Below are 21,100 nucleotides of genomic sequence, written 5' to 3' on the forward strand. Positions count from 1 at the left end.
AATTATTATCAGGAAGCTATAAACAAACAATTTTTAGAGCTCACACAAAATACATAATTGACTTGTCTCTAGCCAGTGTGAAGATACCTTGTTGAATACCAAGGCATTCAGTAGGGACCCCAGAAGCGCCACATCTTAGAAGTGGGGTGAATTAGCCCTAGAATAAAAGCTACTCTAGATGTCCTGAAAGAGCTTAAAAATATGCCTCAAAAAGATTGAATTAATCCATGAATAAGTTAACAGACTGCCAGAAAAAGTTCACCACTCTTTAAATGAATAAAGTAAAATCTAACATTCAACAACACAAAATGATAATGTTCAGAATTCAATTCAAAAGGTATATGAAGAAGCAAGAAAATTGAGCCCATAACCAGGAGAAAAATCAGCCAATATGAAGTTAGTCAATGACAGAGATGATGGAATTAGAAGACAACAATGTTAAAGCAACTACTATAAATATGTTTAATGGGCTTGGTAAATTAAAGGAAAACAAGCATAGTGAAGTGGGAAGTGAGAAATACAAAAAGGAGCCCAAAGGACTTATGGAGATGAAAAATACAGTATCTGAAATTTAAAAACAATACTGAATGAGTTAATACAGACAGACACTGCACAAGAGAAAATAACTGAACATGAAGACATAACTGCGGAAACTCTAAATGGTGCTCTAGTGCCCTTGCTGAGGTAGTCTCAGCAGGGTCCAGCCATCTATACCGGGGAGCAGCAATACTAAATGAGGCAGTGCAAGGTGGACCTAGTCAGGATTCCACTTCTCCTTCCCTCATTCCTATGTAAGTGAGACCCAGTGGGAAGCTGTGTCTTCACCGCTACCTGGCATCAATGAAGTGGAATGAGATGGTTGAAAGTGGAGCCAACAGGTTTCTCTATTACTCTACTCCCCTCCCTTGCCCTCCTCTCCCCCCTCCTCCTCTGCTGTCTTCTGGTGTCAGCAAGGACCAGCAAGAAGTTAAGCTTCTACTCCTTCTCTGCAGCAGAAAAGTGGTATGAGTCAGCTCTTTAATTCCTCTTTTCCTGATGGGCAGCAGGGCCCAGTGGAAAGCTGAGCTTACACCCCAACTTGGAGGGAGCTAGGTGATGCAAGATGGTGTCCCCCATTCACCTAGAAGGTGCCAATGGGACCGAGGAGGGAGCTGAACTTCCACCCTTCCCATCTTCAATGAGGCACTGTGAGTCAGCTCCAGAGCCCAGTAGGAAGCTGATCACATATATACCCACAAGGCTCTTAGTCTACACCTCAGCAGCAGGACTGCTTACTAAAAAAAAAGATTAAATGGGATTCAGAGTCCCATAATATACTATCCGAAATGTCCAGGATGCAATGACAAAATCACTCATCATAGCATAAATCAGGAAAAATCACAAGTTGAATGAGAAAGCTAATATATACCAACATTGAGATGAATCAGTTATTGGAATTATCTGAAAAGAATTTTAAAGCAGTCATCCAAAAGGCTTTAACAAGTACTTATTAATTTTCTTGAAACAGATGAAAAACTAGAACATTGCAACAAAACAGAGGTTATAAAAAAAGAGCCAAATAGAAGTTATACAAATATAGTCACTAAAATAAAAGATACAAAATAAAATTTAGTCACTAAAATAAAAGACTCATTGGCTGGGCTTAATAGTAGAGTACAGATGACAGAGTGTAGAGCCTGAACTTGAAGACAGATCAATATACCCAACAACAGAAAAAGACGATAGATTAAAAAAAAGTGAACAGAGCTTGTAGGACAATAACAAAAGAGTTAAATTTGTATCATCAGAGTCTTAGAGAGGAGAGACAGTGTAACTAAAAAAAGTATTCGACAAAATAATAGCTGAAAGCTTCTTAAATTGGGTGAAATATATAACCTACAGATTCAAGAACCTGAAAGTACCCCAGGTAGGATTAACTCAGAGAAATCCAAGAAAAAACAAAGATTAAACTTCCCAAAAACTTAAAACAAAACAAAACAAAAGATCTTGGAAACAGCCCAAGAGAAATGACAGATTGTTTACATTGGAAAAACTGCTGGAAGAACAGAGTATGTCTCACCCAGAACCAGGTAGGCCAGAAGGAAGAAGCACAAAGCTTTTGAAATATTGAAAGAAAAGAACTGTCAATTGCAAATTCTGTTGGGTGAGACTATTCTTTAGGAATGAAAGGGAAATAAAGACATTCTCAGATGAAAGAAAACTAAGAATTTGTTGCCAGCATATCTTCTTTCAAAGAATGGGTAAAGGAAGTTCTCTGAACAGAAGGGAAATTATAATAGAAGGCTTAAAACTTCAGAAAGGAAAGAAGAACACTGAAATGAAAGAACTGGTTTTTAAAATTGCTATTCTCAATCTAATTTTTATACACATCAAGATTTTCTCTGAGGCCAGGCATGGTGGCTCACCCCTGTCATCCCAGCACTTTGGGAAGCTGAGGTGGTTGGATCACCTGAGGTCAGGAATTTGAGACTAGCCTGACTAACATAGTGAAATCCCATCTCTACTAAAAATACAAAATCAGTTGGGCGTGGTGGTGCATGCCTGTAATCCCAGCTACGTGGGAGGCTGAGGCAGGAGAATCGCTTGAACCCAGGAAGTGGAGATTGCAGTGAGCCAAGATTGTGCCACTGCACTCCAGCCTGGGCAACAAGAGTGAAACTCTGCCTCAAAAACAAACAAACAAACAAAACAACAGCAAAAACCCAAAAGATTTTTATCTGAACTGTGGCCAAAACAAAAGACAACTGAATTGGAGGTTGGAGCTGATCTGAGATTGCAGTCATCTATCAATGCTTCAAAGTTCAAATTCTCTTGTTCTAAACAACCTTGCTCTTATCCAGGATTATTTTCCAAATGCATAAAAATTGTACATTTTCACTTCAATTCTCAATTTTCAATCCAGATGTGTGCTATTATGGAATTTTAGCGTGTTTCAAAAATATTAATGTCTTCCCATTATGTCCCCCTGCTCACAAGTATGATATGAATTTTTGAATTTGCAGCCAGAACCACACATTTACTCTGAAAAACATCCCAATTTCCTTTTATGTACACAAGACAAAAGTGCACTATGTACTGTTACTAATAGGAAAAATCATATTTATATAGCTTGAATTTTATTTCCAAATACCTAGCAAGAGATTGTTGTAATTTTCAAAGCAACATTCCAATTATAAAGCTATTGAGCCACTGCTGTCTTTACTGGGATTAGTCACTGGAAAGCTTTGGCAAATAAATGTTGAAACAGGCACTCTCAAAATGAACAGGAAAAGGGAAGCTGAAATAAACCCTGCTGGTTTATTTAAAAACTGACAGACAAAATGTAGAGGATACAGTCAATACCAGAAACAAATTTATAAGACAAGCAACTTAATACACGGAATACCAATCTCATAAACAATGAAAAAGTGATGCATACTCCCTTTCTTCTAAAATGCTGTGAAGTGAATATACAGTGATATGACAAAGACTGTAACTTCTAACAGCTTGCTGGAAAACAAGTCTCCATGGGTCTTTTGCATTTCTGCATGTCTTGCAAGCAGAGGCACGTATGGCTTTTATTCTGGACTATCTTTTCAAGGTTGTTTTAATAGCAAACAGCCTTGGAAGATAAAGCATCTTCTTTTGGAGCAAAGGGTAAGTCTGCTTACAGCCTTGGAAGATGGGGATAATGTCTCCCTCTGGAGCAAAGGGCAGGCATCCTTTCTGCCCATTCTATTGTTATTGTCTCCTTATCTTTCTCTCCCACTGGACTGTGAACTCCTAGAACCCAAGTTCTGCCTGATGCATCTTGGTATCCTCAATGCCTATCTCAGGGCCCCTGAACGAGACAGGCGCTCGGTAAATAAATAAATGAATCTGACCAGGGAATTGTCTGGGTGTCTGTCCTTACTGAGAGGGAAAGGAGTAAAGGCTGTGTCTGTGGGGCTGGTGACAGAAAGTGAGGCCTGACCCAGATTTTGGCATTGATTGAAGCAATACCACACCTCACGGGTGTTCCTAAGCTCCACGTATATGGGTTACCCGAGAAGAAAACCTGTGAGAGAAGGAGGTTCTGCAGAACTAGATAACCCCAGATCGCCTTCTGCTTGTTTTCCTTTCCCAGACACTGCCTGGGAGTCCCAATCATAGACTCACTTGCAAGTTCCGCAATTCCAACTGGGAGAGTGAAACTTCTGCATAAAGATTTCAGCCCCCAGGTGTAAGCTCCCAAGAACAGGGCCTGGCACATAGTAGGCTCTTGATGTGGATGAAAAAACTTCAGGTTTTGGAGTCATAGAGTGTTAAAATGGATGAAATTTAGAGAGATTATTTTCGACTTATTTTTAAGCTCTCTTTTTGAGCTGACTCATATTCTAGGATTGTTTCTCTGTTAAGTGGGTCTATAAAATCAAAGCCTCAGGAAAAACAGAAATTCCCCTGTCCTTTCTTCTCTTTCTTATTTTTCCCTCCTCCTAGTCAGAAAACCATACCTATCTATCGGTGTGCTGTTAAATGTTTAAAAACTGTGTCTCCAGAAGAAAAGAAGCCCTAATTTGTAGTGATAGCCAATTTCTGTGGTGTAAATATTCCTGCCATGGTCAATTTCAAGTAACCAGAATGATGTCAATGGATGTGGAGCTGGAAACAGATGTGTACAATCAGCTCTCTCAAGCCAGTATGAGCTGGCTCATGCCAGTTATCTGGCTTTGAAGGTACACAAATCTGATACAGGTTCTGAATCTAGCATTTACTATCTGGGCAAATGGCTTTATCTTCATGCGTCAGAGTTTACTTCTGTGTAAAATGGGGATAATAATAGTAATCATATCATGGAGTTGTTGTGAAAAGTAGTTGGGCAAATGTATGCAAAAGGCTTGTCTGATACATCTAAGCATTCTGTGCAAGATACAAAGTATTAGTTATTATCACATTAAAATCACATAATATAATAACTCCTCCCCCTGTTTGCCAAATGTTGCAACAGACTGGTAGTAAAAATAAAAACTCATCAGCCCTCTGAGATGTCTGGGTCATTTCTTGTGACAGTCACAAGTTGGAAACAAAAGCAGATGCTGATGAAGCATGGGGGAGGGGGGCAGTGGTGGGGTTCAACCTTGAGGGAACCCAGTGGCTGGAAAGTAACAATTATTGCAAAGACGGAATGACCTCCTCTACATTCAAAATAGATTTTTGGCTAGTAGACATTCTTCTGTGATGCCTTAACAACCTGGAGGAAAATACATAATTTAGGCCATGAAGCAGATTGCATTCTAATGCATGATATAGTTTACAAGTGGAAGGATGACTTTCATCTTTCCAGGCAGGAAAGAAAGAGAGTAATGTTTCTGAATGAGGGACAGAGATGGGTCACAATATGCCTTTCACACCCAGTGGACTATGTGTCTTTGTATCCACAGGGCCTTGTCCAGAGGCTGACACGTGGTAGGAAATAGAGAAATACTTGCAAAGTCAACACGAATATGCACGGAACACCAACTTTATAACAGGCGTCGTGCTTACTGTAGGGACAAAAAAGAAAGCAGACACACACCTCGCCCTTGAGGAACTCATTACATGGTAGAAGAGAAAGGCATGTGAATGAACAACTGCTGCTTTATAACAGTGGTGTGCACAGGATGTCCTGGAATCACAGTAGTGGTAACAACTCAATCTGCCTGGGGGTATCGTGAAAAGATTTACACAGGAGATAACATGAACTTCGTCTTGAACCATGAAGGACTTCACCAGTCAAAGAAAGTGATAGAAACCATAGTGGTAGAAGAAACAGCATCCATGTAGTAGGTAATATTTCAGGATTAAGTGGTGAGTTGTTCTCCATCCCAGACTCTAGCTCTCCAGCAATCCCTGAATTCATCCCTGGGTACCCAGAGATAAAGCCAAGACAGTGATGTGCTTATGTGAGGTAATGAACGGTGACTGACCAGTGCACCTAATGAGTGTGTTGTCTGTAGACAATTTCAGAAAATTAAATTGATTAAAGGTTGCTCTGTTTTTTCTTATCATGTGTGAGCAATTCTAAACAATGTCAGTGGTAAACATTTCCCCTCATTTTTGTTTCCCCACCCCCGGCAGGGCCACACAACTCCTCCTCTTCTACCTTGACATGCCATGGAACCAGGTTCTTTCATGTGGAGGCAGAGCCAAAGAGGGAAGCTTGGGTCCAGCGGTGGGGAAGAAAATACTTAAAACAGGCATTACCCTGGAATGACCTCTCAGTGTCTTACATTGTCATCATGCGTGTCTCACTTGTATATTTCACAATGCTTCCTCTAAGGCTTTGTTTCCATCAAGTCTGGTTGACCTCAGTATCAGTCAGGACTAGGTTAAGTTATGCTGCAGAAACAAACAACCTCCATATATTTGTGGCTTCTAATAACAAATAATTATTTCTTACCTGTGCTACATGTCCTTGGCTCCTTGGCTAGGGGTACTGCTTCACGTCTTTTTATTTGGGATTCGGGTGGGTGGAGGTTCCACCTCAAATGTGAGCTGCATGATCACCACAGTAGGGAAGGGAGACTATAGTACTTGGACTGGCCACGACGGCATCACCCCAGAATGAACACATGCCACTTCTGTTCATGTTCCATTGGCCAAAGCAAGTCATGTGTCTCTGCCTGAGTTAAAGATGGAGGAAACACATAAGTTTTAATATGGTCCCAAGAGAGACATGCCAGAACATTTGTGAACATCCCAATCATATAAGTATATCAATTTAAAAATAATAGATGCCATTTCTGGGGAATGTACTTGGTGGGTGGTGGGGGAGAGGAGAAAATGAAGCAATTTTTGTGTTGCAAGGGCTTAGATACAAAGACACTATGGGGTGAGGTTTATTAGTAAGGATATGGGCTATGCTGATCTAACAGAGGCTACCAAATACAGTGAGTTAGATGGGGATATGCTTCTTTCTCTCCCATATAACACTGCAGAGGTGGGAGGCCCTGAGGGCAGGGCAGCTTTACATCCTCAAGTGTAACTTCTCCCTCCAGGTCCAAGGTGATCCCTCTAGCTGTCACCATCTCCAGCCAGAAGGAGAGGAGAAAAGGACCAGTAGAATCCACATGCATTCTTTTTAAGAGCACATTACTTCTGGCCACATATCATGGGCCAGGAACGAAACACATGGCTTCAATGAGCTGCAAGGGAGGCTAGGAAATGATGACTTATTTGGGCAGTCATGTGCCCAGCTAGAACACTGCCACTGTGGGAGAAGAGATTTCCGAGGGCATTCTGTAGTCTGCCACACAAAAAGGACAAGGGCAGAATCAGAGGATGCAAGATTGAGAAACCACAGGTCTCCACCTGAGCAAGCAGCATCGATGTCCTGTATTAATCAATTTTCACCCTACTAATAAAGACATACCCAAGACTGGGTAATTTATGAAGGAAAGATGTTTAATTGACTCACAGTTTTGCAGGGCTGGGGAGGCCTCAGGAAACTTACAATCATGGCAGAAGGGGAAGCAAATGCATCTTTCTTCACAAGGCGGCAGCAATAAGTGCCCAGCAAAAGGGGAAAAACTTATAAAACTATCAGCTCTTGTGAGAACTCGCTGACTATCACAAGAAGAGCATGAAAGTAACCGCCCCATGATTAAATTATCTCCCAGCGGGTCCCTCCCACGACACATGGGAAATACGAGAACTGCAATTCAAGATGAGATTTGAGTGGGGAAACAGCCAAACCGTATCTTGCGCAGAGTTGGGATGTGTTGGAGGTTGGGAATTGTGGAGTTGCTCCTCACCTTTATGTCCTGTGGGAACTCCCAATAGATAATGACCATCCCATTGCCAGTGTGCAGTAATGTTCCTCTGTGCCCTCTCTGCTCAGCCCTCTTCTACAAGCTCAGCCCTTAATCCAAGATTTCCCATGGCACCTCCTTCTAACATCCCTGGACATAGATAAGCCTTCACTTCCCATCTTAGCAGGGAGTACATGGCCACTTTGAGCAGAGATCCTGACATTAGGGTAATATGATCAAGGTGTAACCAGGCATTCACTTTAAAATGGCGTTGTGGCAGGACAGTGGTGCCCACCTTACTCTGGTTATTGAACAACAGATGCCAGAGACATGAGTCAGCTACAGTATTGGGACACCTTCAAGTGGTTCCTTGTGGTAAGGCCCAGCAGGAGTGTGGGATGGAGGAGTAATTGGAGACAACAGTAGAGAGAAATTGAACTCAGTTTGAGAAGGACCTTGCTATGGACTGGGTTGTGTCCCCACCACCAAATTCATATGTTGAAGCCCCAATCCCCAGTGTGGTTGTGTTTGGAGATAGGGCTTTTAGAAGGTAATTAAGGATAAATGAGGTCATGAGGGTGGGATAGTAATCCCATAGCTTCAGGGCCATGTAAAGAAGGGGAAGAGAGAGCTTACTGTAACTCCCCATGCACAACCACTGAGGACAGGTCATGTGCAGTCACAGCAAGAAGGTAGCCTTCTGCAAGCCAGGAAGGGTGCCCTCTCCAGAAGCCAAGTTGGCCAAAATTTTGATCTTGGACTTCCCTGCCTCCAGAACTGTGGGAAATACATTTCTCTTGCTTAAGCCACTTAGTCTACAGTATTTTGCAATAGCAGCCTGAGCAAAGATAGGCTTTGTGCACTCTGTGAATTAGAATGAAAATTTCATGTTAGAGAAAATGGGTACCAGTCAAATGTGTGAAGCCTGGGTTGAGACATAGTCAGACTATGTTAGAGATAGATGGTTCTGGATACAGTGTGAAGAGAATTTGGAAATAGAGAAACTGAAGGTAAAGGAGTCCAATAAGGAAGGTCTAGCATGAGTCTTGGCAGAAACCAAAAAAGTTGAATAGTCCATAGCAGTTAGCAATAAGGACCCAATGGAGAGGGATGGAATTTTGGGTCACTTAGCAGTTAGAATTGTCTGAACCTATTGCTAAAGGAAAGTGAAGGGTTGAAGATGGTTGTCTGAACCCAAGAGAAGATAACTGGGTAAATGAAATCTTTAGGAAAACCCAAATTACTGGAGAAGGAGTGTGGGAAGATTATGAGTGAGTGAGTGGGCCCTTCTACAGGGCAGGACCCTGTGTAAGGTATTCTAGTAAGGATACTTAGAAAGAACTCAGGCTAAGGGAGGATGACGATACATCTCTGCTTCCCAAACCTCTAGCAAAGGTGCCTGTCCTGTTGTTGGCCTTCAGCACATGCTTGTTGAATTTAATTGAATTATACTCAAGGTAGGCCTGGCATGGTGGCCCATACTTGTAGTCCCAACTACTCAACTCGAGGAGTCTGAGGCATGAGGATTGCTTGAGTCTAGGGTTCAAGGCTGCTAGTGCATTATGGTCGCACCTGTGAATAGCCACTGCGCTCCAGCCTGGGCAACACAGTGACCCCTGTCCCCTCAAAACAAAACAAAACAAAACAAAACTCAGTGTGCTGTATGGAGACAAGGTCCTATTTCAATCTGTGAGAGAAAATAATCCCATTGTCTGGGAGCAGCATTCATCTCTTAGTTCCAGACCTGCAGGATAGCAAATTTATCTCTGAAAGGGGGAAATAAATAGAGGCAAAAGAAGAAAAATGAACACTTACCCTCTTTCCAGAGAGGGAATGTTCTCTCCCCTTCGGATTTCATGTATGAGTGGATGGAGGTTGGCTCAGAGATGTTTCCACATTTCCAGCTCTGACAGCTGTTGGTAATAGCTACAGCCCTGGTCCTCTGGAATCCGCTTCCCTGCCTGAACCGACCATGCACTGACAGTCAGCTCTTCCCAAACAAGCAGTCTCTATGATGACAAGCATCTCCTTGGAAGGAGAAGCTTCGAAGGGAAACAGTTTGCAGTAACTATTTCTGTCTGTGCCTTTGTGTGACTGCCATATGAAAGCATAGGTCCATTACAAAAAACCTCTTGCTCAGGTTAGAGTTCTTCCTGTTTTCATTTTGATTCCTGGAGTGTTGCTGCTCTGGCTGGGAAAACAGAAAAACCTGGCCAGAGGTGGCAGGGCCGAATCACTGGGTCACCATCAGGTGAAGGAGCCAGAGCTGTGGGGCCCACTGGGGTGGCCTGGAGAGCATCAACTATAGCTGTCAGAGCCCGGCTCTCTTTTAAGGACTGTATTGGCAAGTAATTGCACTGTAGCCAAGGGGTACTGGACTCGAGTACATCTTAAAATGGGTCTCCTGTCTCCTGGAACTCGCAGATTGTTGAGATGTTAAATGTGAATGATGTGTGTGTGCGTATGTTTGTGCATGAGAGAGACAGAGTTAGGGGGAGGGGCATGCTTATATTCTCAAAAGATGTTATAGCATAAAACAGTAGGATCACAGATCTAGAGGGAATGCTGTGGCCTGACATCCTCACTCTATAATACCATTTCATGTCTCCAGTCAGTGCAGTGGAGTGCAACTCTGTGCTAAGCACTAGGAATGCAGAGTTCAGGTGGGGCTGGTGGGCAGGAGGGGTAGCACGGTAAATGTAGTCAGAAAGCTAATATTTGTTAAGCACCCACAGTATTTTGAACACAGTATACATTATCTTGAGGCTACCATTTCATAGTAACCACAATGGATTTTCCAGATACTGTGCTAAGCAGTTAAATGTATATTGCTTTTAACTTTCCTAAATAAACCCAGGAGGGAGCTATGCATGGTTTTCATTTTACAGGTGAAAAAACTGAGGCTTAGGTTAAACCACTTGCAGGAGTCACACAGCTGCTCAATTCTGAAGCTCACATCCTTAACCAGTACACATGCTGCCTCCCTGCCTCTAAAAGAGGGTTAATGATGCTTCTTTTGCAGAGTTGGAGATCATCATTCATTCAAAGATCACTTTGAAGATAATCCGATGATGTATTTGATGTGCTTAGCATGGGGCTGGCACATGGCAGGCCCTCATTACATGGTACTCTTACTAAAAGGTGGTGTCAAGTTTAATCCGACCCAGGCCCCAGGCCTCTAGAGTGGAGGCCTCTTGGGGGTCAGCCCTTTAACCTCCATCCCTCCCACCAGGGCCCTCGCCTCCTTTTACATCCTGATTGCCTTCTCTGTCATGCCATGTTGAAAGAAAATGAAAACCAGGCCTCATATCAGAGATATGACAGCTGGGGCTGTATCTTTTCCATCTCTGTATTCTTCTGGAGAAGGGACTGGAATGGTGCAGCTATTAACATAAATAGTTGTTGAACTGAATTGTGCACCCTCTCAGCCTTGTGGATAACAAAAGTTTCCTCTCTCTACCACTGAATTCATTATAAGCACCTAAACAAGGCACCATCTTGTCCTCATGTTAAGCCTAAATGGTGAACATTCTCACCCTTATTTTCATATGTGAGTAAACAGAGGCTCAGGGAGGGTAGTACCTGGCAATTGATTGCCCAGCGTGGAAAACAGCCTTTGCAATACACTGTGCATGGACCAGAAGCACCTTTTTATTCTGTGGGTGGCAAGAGGGAGTCGGCAGGGTGGGATTGTGGAACCTGTCTCCAAACCCACTTCAACCTCCGCCGCTCTCACCCACTTCTGTGGTCTCTGCTAAATTGCTGCAATGTGTGCTCTTTGGCACCAGCCCTGGAGACCACCCAGGCATTGAGGCAAATGCAAAATGCAGCCCCCAACCTCAGCCCAAAGCGGGTGTCTTTTGGAGCCAAGCACGCCCTGTGGTCTCTTTGAGTGCTGGGTTCTCTCCTAGGTAAGCTCTTAGCAAGCAGAACCAAGAACACAGTCACTCACACCAGAGGAGGAATTGCAGGGGCCAGTAGGGACCGATGGCAACCCGTACAGGCTGGGGACATTCACCACCTTCCTGGCACTTCCTGGATGTCTGTGTTCCTGGAAATGCAGGTGGCCCCACTTCCTGCAACTGGTGTCTTCCTGCAGAGCTGGGTGAGAAAATTGGTGATTGTAAATCGGGAAGATTTTTAACTTACAAGGGAGCTTATGCTTTTAAAGGTATCATCCTGAAATCCTTTTTTAAAGAGTTCCCACCCTAATATTCCCCTCTTTATAAATCCTAATATGTACAGATTTGCTTTGTGCCCCTTTAGTTGCTGTGTCCAGATAAACTCCACAGATCACAAGGCACAGGAACTCTGTGTGCAGATCAGCCCTTCCCTTACTGGCTATGTGGCCTTGACCTTGGGAGAGCCACCTAAACTCTTAGACTTCCTATTAACTGGTACAATGCATTTAAAGTGATAGTACACTGCAAACACACAATGCCATACAATCAGGAATTGTCAGGGCAGTACATTTAATGACATTATTATACGTTATTTAATAAATAACATTTATTAAACAGGCAATAAATGGTAGTTTTTTTGGGGAAGAGGGAGACTTACAGTTTTCTTCTCAGCAAAATTGAAATATGACCTGATCTGCTTGAGTTGTTGACAGTACAGATTGCTGGGCAAATTAAGATATTATTTATTCATTCATTCAACACACCTTCCCAAGTGTCTATTAGAAAATGTGCATTCTATTTGGAAATAAATGATCACAATGCCGTTTGGTCACTGTTTTAATGGAGGTAAGTGTAAAGCATGGTGGTTATGGAAAGTGTGCCTTATTTCCCCAGAGAAGTGGAACTGGCTTCACAGAGCAGGTGTGCATAATGGCTAATGGATATTGAGTTCTGACCACGTGCCAGATGCTGAGTGATATGCACGGGAGAATTCTCCCGGCTGATATGCACGGGAGAATGGTGTGGTCAGAGGTGGAAACAGCATGGATAAAGGCACAGCGGATTTACAGAGAGCACATCCAGGGAAGACTCTGTGGTTAGGACTGAATTATTAATAACAGAACTTTGCTGCAGGATTGCAGGAATCACTCTTATGTGATCCAGCGGCGCCTCTGATTCTTGCTTTTGTCTGTAGCCTAGAGGCTGTCAAGCAGGGTGGGAGTGCTTCCTAGGGAGTGGGGGGATTTGAAAATGTCGGAGAGTAGTTTTTGGCTATCACAGTGATGAGGTGCAGTGCTAAAGGCATTTCACGTCCAGGGCTTAGGGTTGTTAAGTGCCCTGCAATGCTCAGAGTAGTCCCACTCAATGAAGAATTGGCCTCACAGAATCCCAGGGCACCTCCTTTAGGCCACATTGTGTAGTCCTTGTCTCTCCTTTGACCTCTGACTATATCTGGTGCTTACTGGGTCAACCAAAGGGTGTGGAACTGGATTGGAAATTGTTGGGCATCCAATGGCTCACCCCTGACCATCCAAATCAACTCAAATGTTCTAAATAATTAGCTTTTAGCCCCTACTCCATGGGTTGTATTTGGCCTCAGAATCATTGTTTTGCTTTCTTGATTTAGGATAGCAGAGTTGATGAGAAAAGAACCTTATTCAGTTACCTGGCTATCTGGTTGGGAGCACTTTATTCTCTATTCCATAGCCTAAAGATCGGCGAAATTGATTACCACTCTTCTGCACACAGCTACTGCTCTGGTTTGGGCCATTTCCTGCCTTTTGGGTTTCTAACCACATCTCACTCCAGGCTCCTCTACTTCATTCTCTTATCTTTCCCCAGCACAGATGCAATTGCCTCTCCTCCTGCTCTTTCCCTTACCTCTAGGATGAAATTGAGGCCCTTGGGGCTCTGGGCCTGTGCCCTGTCCAGGTTCTTCTAGAAGGCAGGACAGCCCAGTGGTTGAGGGCATGGCCTCAGGAACCAGGCTGTTGAGATCCCTTCCCTGCCCTGCCACTTCCAGATTATGTGGCACTTTGTAGTTCACTTAATCTTTCTGTGACTCAGTTTTTTTCCATCTGTAAAAGCCAGCAGCAATAATTAGAATTAATTATGTCGGCAATAATTAAATGTGTTCATTTGTGTTTAAAGCACATAGAAGCATCTAAGTGGGGATTAGTAAGATTTTTTTTTTTGTGCCATAGACCCCTTCTCAGAGTAATGGATTAAATGCTTAAAATGAAATATATAGCATTACAGAGGAAACCAATTCTATTGAGAAATGATTATCAAAATGTAAAAAAAAATTTGCATCTTATGATATAGAAATATACGTGCTTTGTTGAGGTGTTAAATAATAAGATCCAATGGCAGGTCAAATATGTATTGCAGTTTCAAAGTAGCAATGGATGCAAACACTATTTTGAGATTCTGCAACAACCCTTGTAAAAAAATGGAAACAGTAGTTGTTCCTACTGGTAATGAACCCACAGGTAGAAGCATTGCTAATACTACCATGGTTTGTTGCCTACACTGAAGAATGAAGAACAATCTAAATTTAAGTTAGAGATTAGTAAAAAAAAAAAAAAGATGTAACTTTTGTTCTCCTTTAAGTTCATGGATCTTTCCTTAATTCTTGAATCCCACAAGGAGTCTATAGACCTCAATTTAAGGACTTCTGTGGGTGGATCACGAGGTCAGGAGATCGAGACCATCCTGGCTAACAAGGTGAAACCCCATCTCTACTAAAAATACAAAAACAAAATTACCCGGGCGTGGTGGTGGGCACCTGTAGTCTCAGCTACTTAGGAGACTGAGGCAGAAGAATGGCGTGAACCCGGGCAGTGGAGCTCTCAGTGAGCCAAGATTGCGCCACTGCACTCCAGCCTGGGTGAGAAAGCAAGACTCCATCTCAAAAAAAAAAAAAAAAAAAAGAACTTCTTCAATAGGGCATAGTAAATGATGTCAGTCAGCTAAAAGCAAGGTGGCCAATTCAGTACCAGCAGAAGCCAGGAAAGCAACATGAATGAGTTGTAAGAAAAACTCAAGCCTGAGAGGCTGAGCAAACACAAAAGGGCATGAGTTACTTAGCTTGCACATCATTAGAAATAACTACAGACGCATTTGCTAGCCTCTTCTAGGAAAGCTTTTAAAACATTGGTAATAGTCCCTTTCTCTCCACTCTGAGTTTGAAATATTGTCAAGCAGTTTAGCATTTGTTATGCCATGTCTGCACTATGGGCACCAAACCCTCATTCTTGGGTCTCTGAGGACTTGCACGTCTTTCCCAGTTTTGCTGTTGTATAAAAGCGGCATGTCCTTCCACATCTTAGGCCTGGACACACATATGTCCTTCTTTCCAGATTCCTGGACCCTTCTTGACTTCACTAACTGTAACTGGTCCTCTAAATCCCACTCCAGGGCCTCTCGTCCAGAAAAGTGGCTAAACACGGCTTCTGGGATCAGGCCAGCCTGACGTCTCTCCGTGATCATAGGCCTCCATCGGGTCTCCATCAGAGTGAGCATCACACTTCTCTCAGACCTGTGTGTTTTCCTGTCGCTTCTCTAATTAGAGTGAGGGTGTGTTGAGGGTACTTAATGAATGGCTTTTTGAAGGAATGAATGTACCGAAAGAATGAATTGCATGATTTAGATAATATGACTTTTATTTTATTTTATTTTATTTTGTGATAGAGTCTAGCTGTGTCACCCAGGCTGGAGTGCAGTGGCTGGCTCGATCTGGGCTCACTGCAACCTCTGCCTCCTGGGTTCAAGCAATTCTCCTGTCTCAGCCTCCCAAGTAGCAGTAGCTGGGATTACAGGTGCACGCCACTATGCCTGGCTAATTTTTTTGTATTTTCAGTAGATACGGAGTTTCACCATGTTGGCCAGGCTGGTCTCAAACTCCTGATCTCAAGTGATCAGTCTTCCTCAGCCTCCCCTCCAAGTGCTAGGATTACAGGCGTGAGCCACCATGCCCTGCCTAGATAATGTGAATTCTAAGATGCTTTTCAGTCTGAAGATGATTGTAGGGCTGGATCTCTCAATATCCGACGGGCTCAGCACTTGCTCACAGACGTGGCTGGCACAATGGGGCACAGCCGTCATTTGAGTTTGATGAGTGTGAAATATGACTGTGAAATAATGATATTGCTTTCAGATTCCCACATCAAGTTCCTTTGATAGTCTCCATGAGGCAAATCTTCCCCCTCTGAGGGTGGATTTGATTTTTTAAAAATAGACATAATTCATTCAGAATGGCTTCTTATGAATAAGATGAGAGAACAAGATCAGAAACACCATTTTTGGCTCCCCGAAATGAAACGGAGGCCTGTCTGTGAGGCAATAGAACTGATTTTCTCACTTGGCTTGTAAACTAGCTGGAAAGGTAATTTCCAAGGAAACATTCCAAACATGCCTTGAGCAAAAACGACATAATTAGAACAAGCCTCTGGCTCAGTAGCAGAGGAGGAGGATGCTTCTGAAGGACCAGCTCTCACTTGGGAGGGTTGGGTCTGGTATGTTACTTTAAAAGATCAGCCTCGCTATGTTATAAAACAAACCTAGCATTTGCAGAGGACTTACATTTTCAAGGGACTTGAGCCTTTGTTTTCTCTTCAGACCTCAAAGGAATTCTGTAAAATATTAGAGGTGAGTGTTATCAGCCCCATGGACAGGTGAAGAAGTGGAAGACGAAGAACTTGATGATTTGTCAAAGGTCACAGAGCTAGAAGGAGGCAGAGCCACTCCACACTTGCCCAACCTTCATCATCAAGGAGACATGCGAAGCATGCAGGCACACACATGAGAGCCTAGGTGGTTGCTTCAGTGTCTATCATTTCCACTGAGGTGAAAAGGGGGTTGTGCCAATTTCCTGAGAATCTGCCCTGTGTTGCACTTCCCATGCTCACCCTGTCCTGGGGATGTGACAGCGGACTGGACAGGAACGCAGATTATGAGCCAGATGGCCTGAGGTGGCATCCTAGCTCTATTGCTAACCAGCTGTGTGACCTTGGGCATGCTACTTCTCTTCTTCATGCCTCAGTTTCCTCCTCTGTAAAGGATAGATAACCACTCACAGAGTGTTGTAAGTAATGCGATAACTATGTAATGTATATGAACCACGCCTGGTCCATAGCAAGAAGATGGAGCTAATTATTATTTGATTTGAACTTCTCAAGAACCATGAGATGTCTGTAGTATCATCTTCCATATTACACATGGGGAAACTGAGATTAAGTAATTTTCCCAAAGTCCCATAACTGGGGACTAGGTGTCTGTGCGTAACAATACACCATGCTGTACCCTGCTAATTAATGTGAGCTCTCAAATCATGCTCACTGACTGGCAGGTGACCATGTTCATGTTAATTATTTCATAGATATGGGCAGTAAAATAACTCTTTTCCTTTAGCATGTTCCTCAGACAATATATCAGAAAATGAAATTCTATCCTTATATATATCACTAAGGGGTTTCTGTCCCTGGAGTCCTGTAAAATATAATCAAATCCCCAATTATACTTCACCTTACAACACAGTCTTCAATAACATCATTCAGAAGCCAGACTTGTTCTTTAATTTTGCTCGTTTCTTTCATAATTGAATCTACAGTTGATCCTCTTGAGGCTCAAGATTCCCAATTTAAAGTGTGCCCAATGCCTTCCATCTCTGTTACAAATGCCTTAAGTTTATGAGATCTCTGCTTCTCACTGTTGATGTCAATTCTGTCATTTTTCCCAATGCAGTTCATTTTTAGAAAATAACGAATGAGGCCGGGAAGGTAAGATGGTTAAGGGGCACAAAAATACAGTTAGATAGAGAAGTAAATTCCAGTGTTTAATAGTACAGTAGGGAAATTATAGTTAACAATCCTTTATTGTATATTTCAAAATAACTAGAAGAAAAGAATTGTAATGTTCCCAACACAAAGACAGGCTAAATGTTTGAGGTGATGGAAATCCTAGTTATTCCAGATTTATCATTACACATTACATACAGGTATCAAAATATTACACATGCCCCCAAATATGTACAACTATTATTTAATCATTAAAAATATAAAAAATAACGAATTCAATACCTATAGAAACATTCAGACAATTAAACAATCAGTATTGTACAAATATGGCAACCCTGCCAGCAGTGAGCTGCTGACTGTCAGACTACTCCGTCATGTAATAGCTTGAATTGTTTGTCTAGAACACACTTATAAAAGTCTGTGCTAAATATGCTAATAAGAAAGAATAGTTTATGTCAGATTTGAAAAGAAGGAAGAAGTAAGAGTGAGTGGAGAAGAGGGAATGTTTTGGAAGTGAGGAGTAGTCCGGTGAGTAAAGCAGCCTAGTTTGTCTAGCTATGAAGTATTTAGAGGTGCTTTACCAAGCAGGGACCAGCTATAAAGTTAGAAGCACGTTACTAAGCAAATTAACCAGCCAATTAACCCAAATTAACCAGCCAATTGAATTTTTCAGGACTCTTTGGCTTGTAAGTCATAGAAGACCCAATTTCTGGTGTATTTTAAGCATCCATCCACTGTTTTTCTTTACCTCCCTGCTCTTGGCTTCCTCATGAACAAAGTATAGCTTTCTTCCTCCACTGAGTTTAGGCTTTGGCAGTGAGACTTGTTTTGGCCAGTAGAATGTGGCTGGAAGTGGCTATGTGCCAGTTTCAAGCTGAGGTCTTAAGAGGCAAGTGTCTACCAGCTCTTTGATACTTCCTCTTATCACCATGAGAAGAGCACCTACGAAGTAGCACCGATTCCTTCAGTGTTGGTTCTTCAACAAAGACAAATGAAGGAGATCTGAATGTAACCAGATCCTGGGGGCCAGCCAGGCCCAACTTTCCTGAGAGTATAGTATAAACAATTTTGTGATACATCGTTTACCACAAAATTTACCACTGAAATTTGGGAATCATTTGTTATACAGTATTATCACAAGAACAACAGAAAAACCTGACTAATACACAACATAACCTAGCTTATGGGGAAAAAATATTGACCATGTAACATGTCTGCTATATCAGGGATTCAAATTATATTGCCTTTCTCTAACCATCTACCCATTCATCCATTCACTCTTCCACCCCTTTATCCATGTGACTATTTATCCATTCATTTTTCCACACATCCATCCATTTGACTATTTATCCATTAATTCTTCCACACATCCATCCATTTGACTATTTATCTATTAATTCTTCCACACATCCGTTTGACTGTCCATTCATTCTTCTACCCATCCATCCATCTGATGACGTATCTACCCATTTTTCACTTCTGCCTGAACTCTGCTTTTCTTTGTGTTCTGACCTCATTCCCTTTTTATGGAGGCAAATGTTGTGCATTTGCTCAAGTGTAATTTGCAGAGCACTGTTCTGATGAGATGCTCTGGGAGAAAGATTCCATAGTCTAATAGATTGAGAAAGAATATATGCTATATTTCAGTTTTAGAGATTCACAAAGCATTTTTTTTGGCAAACAAATAAAATAAAACCAAAACTATGAGAAGTTCTGCTCATAGAAAAACCTTTAACATGATTTATTAAAACTTCATGCAGTACTTCACAAGCTTACTTGACCATTAAAACTGTTATGGCTGTCAAAATCTTTGACAATTTTTTGATGTACACTTAGGGGGACATGGTGGTATAGTGGGAACTGACTTGGGAGACAGGAGACTTACATTTCTTTTTTGGCTTTGCCACAAATGTACTCTGCACTGTCTCAGGGAATTCACCTCCCCTTTCTAAGTCTTAGAGCCCCATTCACAAAGGGAAGGGGTTAGATTAGCTGGCCTTTTAAGAGTCTACTGGGATCAACAATCTGTAATCCCAGCAGTTCACCATATTTCAGGAAGTAGGGGTGATACAGCCTGAAAAAGGATGGTTGACTGTTGGCCAGGGAAGCGCCATATGGAACCATGGAGACTATTCAATCAGTTCTTTACTTAAATTTCAAACACAACGGTCCAACACCTTCAGAGTCAAGGATGGTGAGGATTCAGCAGTGGCAGGTCTAGTGTATTCACCTTGCCCCCAGTTATGGAGTCTTAGTCCTTAATTCCTGAGAACACTCTGTGTTTCTACCCTCCACAGGTGGCACAGAGTATCCCTGTCTCTCATACCTTTGCTCTGTCTCTGTTCCTATGATCTCCTCAGTCTTTAAACCTCCTGTATTCCATCCCACCCCCCCCACTCCCCTCTTCCTCTTGTGCACAGCCTCTGCAATGGGTTGTTGGTTATTCTCGGCGATGTTCAGGTTCAGTTCAGCTGCTGGATGGGGGAGGAGAGGGAGGAGAGTGCACTTTGAATCCTGCATTAGTCAGGATGCTTTTAGTGGCAGAAACAAAACCCTGACTCAAGCTGGCTTAAACAATAGAGAATTATTATCTCATATAGCAGGAATTCCAGGGAGCAGGCAGATCCGAGGCTGGTTGAATTAGCCATTCAACAATGGCATTCGGGAGCAGTTTCTCTGTGTCTCTTTGCTCTGTCATCGTTAGCTGGCTTCTTTGTCAGGCTCTTAACAATATGGTGGCTGCAGCTCTGAGCATCATATCTGGACGAGACAAGATCTAGAGGAAGAAAGGCTCTTTTTCTTTTCCCCCTGTGGTTCTTTCATAGAAGGAAAGACATTTCCCGCAAAAGCCCCTAAGTCACCACCCATCCTAGAAGAAAACTTCTCATGTTTCATTAGCCAGAATTGTGGGATCACCATTCCTTAACCAATCATTGCCAGAGAGAATAGAATTCCTCTTAGATCAATCAAGCCCATCTGGGAGCTGGAAATGAGGTCGACCACCACCGATTTTGATGCAGGACAGAAAGAACAAAACCTGAGTTTTATCTGGAGGGAAGGGAGGAATGAATGCTGGGTAGGCAACCAACAGTAAGATCTTAAGAGTAAAGAGGGGAAGCGAAGAGGCCTTTGGAACAATCTGGCCTCAATTAAGCCTCTCAACTGCAAATAACAACCTATTGCTAGCATTTCTTTTGTATCCTGTTGTGCTAAAAAAAAATTGTCATTCTCCTTCCTATTCCTGAGTTACATGATAAAAGACCTTCTCTTGCGTTAGCATCTATACATGCCAAGCTCCAGGAAAAGAGGTGGGAGAGGAAGAAAACTCAATCTGCTCTACTTTAATTATTCTATTTATGCTACCTATGTTTTCTGCATTTCAACAGTCTTATTCACTTCCTATCTGGAATAGCCAGTCCCTTTCTGATATGATGAACCTTAGCTCCCAATGGGAATGAGGGCAGCATGGTTATTATTCCTACAAACTGTAAAATACTGTACAAAGTGGCTGTGTAGTACACATCTCCAGCTTTAGGGATGAGCTTATGAGAGTTGGATTTTTACCTCCACCACTTCTTAGAAATGGAATCTTTTTCAGTCCCTCCCCTTAAATGAAATATTGGGCACATTATTTAAACTCCTTCTTCCTCAA

The 21,100-nt window shown here is 42.4% G+C and overlaps 1 long non-coding RNA gene across 1 annotated transcript in view; it reads right to left on the reverse strand.

Annotated features, from left to right (window-relative positions):
• The window catches only part of LOC110744013, a 73,119-nt gene extending 58,709 nt beyond the window's left edge, over positions 1-14,410 (reverse strand). Inside the window, exon 1 of the long non-coding RNA XR_002524017.2 lies at positions 6,398-14,410. This is a non-coding gene — a long non-coding RNA (uncharacterized LOC110744013). The remainder of the gene's footprint in view (positions 1-6,397) is intronic.
• Positions 14,411-21,100: the final 6,690 nt, after the last annotated feature.

This window comes from Papio anubis, chromosome 8 (assembly GCF_008728515.1).
Source record: "Papio anubis isolate 15944 chromosome 8, Panubis1.0, whole genome shotgun sequence".
In the NCBI taxonomy this organism is placed as follows: domain Eukaryota; kingdom Metazoa; phylum Chordata; class Mammalia; order Primates; family Cercopithecidae; genus Papio; species Papio anubis.